Source organism: Neophocaena asiaeorientalis, unplaced genomic scaffold (genome assembly GCF_003031525.2).
Source record: "Neophocaena asiaeorientalis asiaeorientalis breed wild unplaced genomic scaffold, Neophocaena_asiaeorientalis_V1.1 scaffold108, whole genome shotgun sequence".
Taxonomy (NCBI): Eukaryota; Metazoa; Chordata; class Mammalia; order Artiodactyla; family Phocoenidae; genus Neophocaena; species Neophocaena asiaeorientalis.
In genome coordinates, this window is record NW_020173770.1 from 1,037,994 (window position 1) to 1,041,458 (window position 3,465).

A 3,465-nucleotide genomic window follows, 5' to 3' on the forward strand; every position below is an offset into this window, starting at 1 on the left:
AGGCCGTGGGTGGGTGTGGACAGAGCCCTCTGACCATGAAGTCCTCTGGAAGAGTCAGAGAGTGAGCTGGGATGACCCAGCTCAGAGGAAGGTTGGTCCCAAGTTTGTTTGCATCCCGGCAGCACCGGGGCATCTGCCTGCTCCCCACTGACGCCGCCATGAGAAGCCCTCTAGTGGGGACCGGCGGTACTGCGGGCCTCTCTGACATCAGCACCAATATTGTCCCTCTGGACCCCCAGCTCAGTGTGGAGCCCGCCCCAGTAGGAGGGTAGTGAAGTGGGGGGTCAGAGGGGCGTTCGGGGGCTTCCTTGGGGGTCCCGAGCACAGTGATGGGAACACGCTGGCCTGTCCACGTGCCCGGGCTGGACAGCAGGCAGAGGGGACACACCGTGTCCTTTGCAGAGAGCAGGCAGGGCCTTCCTGAGGATGCTAAGCTGCCTTGTCGGGATGGATGCTGGTTCTGTCAGCTTCTCCTCTTGGCGAGTTGCAGTTGAGCAGAACAAGCAGAGTGGTGCTGCCTGGAGGCCACCTCCACTCCTAGGGCTGCAGGGGGAGGTGGAGGCACTTTTCCTGGCCCATGTTTTCTGCTGTCACTCCCCCAGCCCACACTGTGTCATCTGCAGGGTCCTGTGTACTCTCTGCTCACGCTGGGGTTTTGATCATTCTCTACCTTTTTTTTTTTTTTTTTGTAATTGCAGAATCATAAAACATTTTAATTTCAAGGTTAGCAATTTTCTCTTGCATACTTAATTTATAATTAGCTGGTTTATAAACCTGTTCTGTGAATATAATTTTACTGTTGCCAAATGTTCTTCATGAATAATTAAGGGCAAATCCCTATTTATCAAATTATTAATATACCTAATAGCCTTGTTTTCATAAACAATGCATTGGAGTTGGATTTAAAGAAAATCCTTCTCTGAGGGATCTGGTGTTTGGTTTCCACCACGCTGAGGACCCTCTCGGGGTGTCTGCACAGAGGGACACTTGTGCTGTGTTGATGTCACAGCCCCCGGCCTTCTTTCCTCCACAAAAGCCCAGGTATCAGTAGCTGGACAAACACAATGGCCATTCACCAGTGGGACTGGCCTCCTCGGCCTCGTGAACAATGTTGTTATTTGTTCCTAGCAGTTCAGGAGCATTTTTTGGAGGAAATGTAACAGATGAAACCATCCTTTCAGCCTTTTAAGATCTCTTTTGCCATAATCCTACCCCCATTAGCAGGGTACCGCTTTTCAAAGCGAGGAGAGCAACTTCTACGTGCGAGTTTGGACATAAAAAGCCGTGGTCCCGGCCCTCCTGTGAGGTGACCTGGATCCCGTAGGATTCGGGTCCAGAAGACAGAGGCAGAGCCGCAGAACGTGCTTCACCTGGGAAGGAAATGAGAACCCAGGCGGGGAGTTGGGGCGGTGAGGGTAACCGCTCACCGGACTCACGCGGCCCCGCCTACCTCAGCTCTCTTCAGTTTCATCCAGGACAACAGAGCTGTTTTTCCCCTTGGACCGGCATCCCGATCACCTGCTCACCAATGGAAGGTTCCCAGCTGACGCCTAGCAATAGTTTGAACAACTGAAACAATAAGCAAGCCCACCATGCTGGTTCAGAACTAGGCACTTCACATCAGACTTGTGGGGTGTATCAGTCAAGGGTCTCCGGCCTCCCTGCCGGGCGTTTTAGGGGCCGAGCATCTCTCGGGAGCGTGGGAGCCGGCAGCCCCGGCCAGGCGAGGGGTGGGGGTGGGGGTGGGGGGGGAGGCTTTTTTGTGTTCGCTGATTACCATCCGCTGGGTTTCCAGTCCACAGCCTGGAAGGAGATGAGGGCCGCGCTTCTCTGTTCTTGGGGCTGCCATGTGTGAGCCCCTTGCCATGTGTGTGCGACGCCGTGTGTGTGATTCATTCCAGAGCAGTTTTAGTCCTCATAAAATATTCATTTTGCTTGTGCAGGGCCCTGTAATTGCCGTCTCTCACCCTGAATTATTTATGCCTTGCACAGGCTGACAAGGCTTTGCCATGCGGCCCTAGATGAATCAGAAACACGGGTCTTTGCTGCCAACAGCATTATAGTTTCACAAAATATGGCACCAGCGTCACTCTGGGCCGCCTCATCTCTAAATCCAGCTTTTCTTGATTTGACATTTTCTTTGCTCTTCCATTGTCTTAGGCAGAAAGGTTGCCTCAACTCGAAGCAGCAACCTTTCTCGCTTGCATGATAGCCGCTGTGCTTGAGACGGCTGATGTATCTTTATTGCCCTTACTTTTCTCATGCTCGGTAACAAGACAGTGCTTGGGCCCACTTTAAAGCCATATATTATACATTAGCGATAAAGTGATGCAAATAGTCCTGAATACTCTTCAAACAGATAGTGGAGATCAGCCCGGGTCTGACTGCTTGTCACAAAAACAGAAAATAAAAGGTGACTGGGAACTTGGGCCGAGCCGCCCGCTCCCGGCTGTGGGCTGCACGCTGGCCCGGCCCGAGGGGCCCAGGTGGGGCGGGCGAAGCGATGCGGGCTCCCCACTCTCAGCATCGTACTTGCATCTCTTCAGCATCCAGCCTCTTCCCCAGCCCGGGCTCGCCCCGACATCTCCGCCTTGCAGCCGGGCGCCCGCCAACGGGCATTTCCTTGTGTTTCTACGGTGCAGCCTGAGAGCACCTTTCTGGCCAGGGGGGACACGGGTGTGCGCGATCCCTGCACACCAGGACACGGGCACTTAGGACGCACCACGTCCAGATATTTAGGGAAACCACGTATCATGAATGCGGCGCTGGCAGGATGGAGTGGAACTCCTCCACGAACGTTTCCAAACTGGAAAGCAAAGACGCCCAATCGGCTCTGAGTGTCAGGAGCTCTTGTTTCCAAGCCGAGACAATGACAACCTGCAGCAATTCCAGTGCGAAATTCCCACGTGACGAAGGGCTCCAGGAAAGAGAATCTGTGCAGTAATATTCACACACAGGGCTGTACGGAGGCGTGGGGAGCTGGGCAGGCGGGACCGTGATTTGAACACCTTGGTTCTTCCCTGAGCCACAGAAAGGGCTTAATTTACGGCTCCTGGCTCATCAACAAAGGGAGGGGAAGAGGGAAGGCTCGGTGCTGTTTCAAGTAATGGATGACCCGGACACACATTTCTCTTGTATTTGTTGACACGCAGGAGTAATGAAGTTAAAGCTTTGCACACATGTGCCCCTCATTAAGCTGCGTTACCTGCATTAAAACTAATAATTGCCACTCAGAGCTGGGCTCCCATTAATCATTTATAATGTTTTAATAAGTTTTTAATCAGGACCTAAAAGGCTAGGGAGGCCGGCGTAGGCAGGTTCGACACTGGTGTCCTGTGTGCACGCACAGGCCTGATTTAACATGTGATTTTTTTCTTTTTATTAATAATTCAGCCCACGAAGATGATGGTTCTTAATTAAGCAAGCTGGCATGGACGAGGAAAACGTGTGTCTGAATAGGAAAAC

General features: G+C 52.5%; 1 protein-coding gene across 2 annotated transcripts in view; it reads left to right on the top strand.

Annotated features, from left to right (window-relative positions):
• EBF3 (EBF transcription factor 3) overlaps positions 1-3,465 on the top strand; it is a 116,056-nt gene that overhangs the window by 66,781 nt on the left and 45,810 nt on the right. The window lies entirely within an intron of this gene.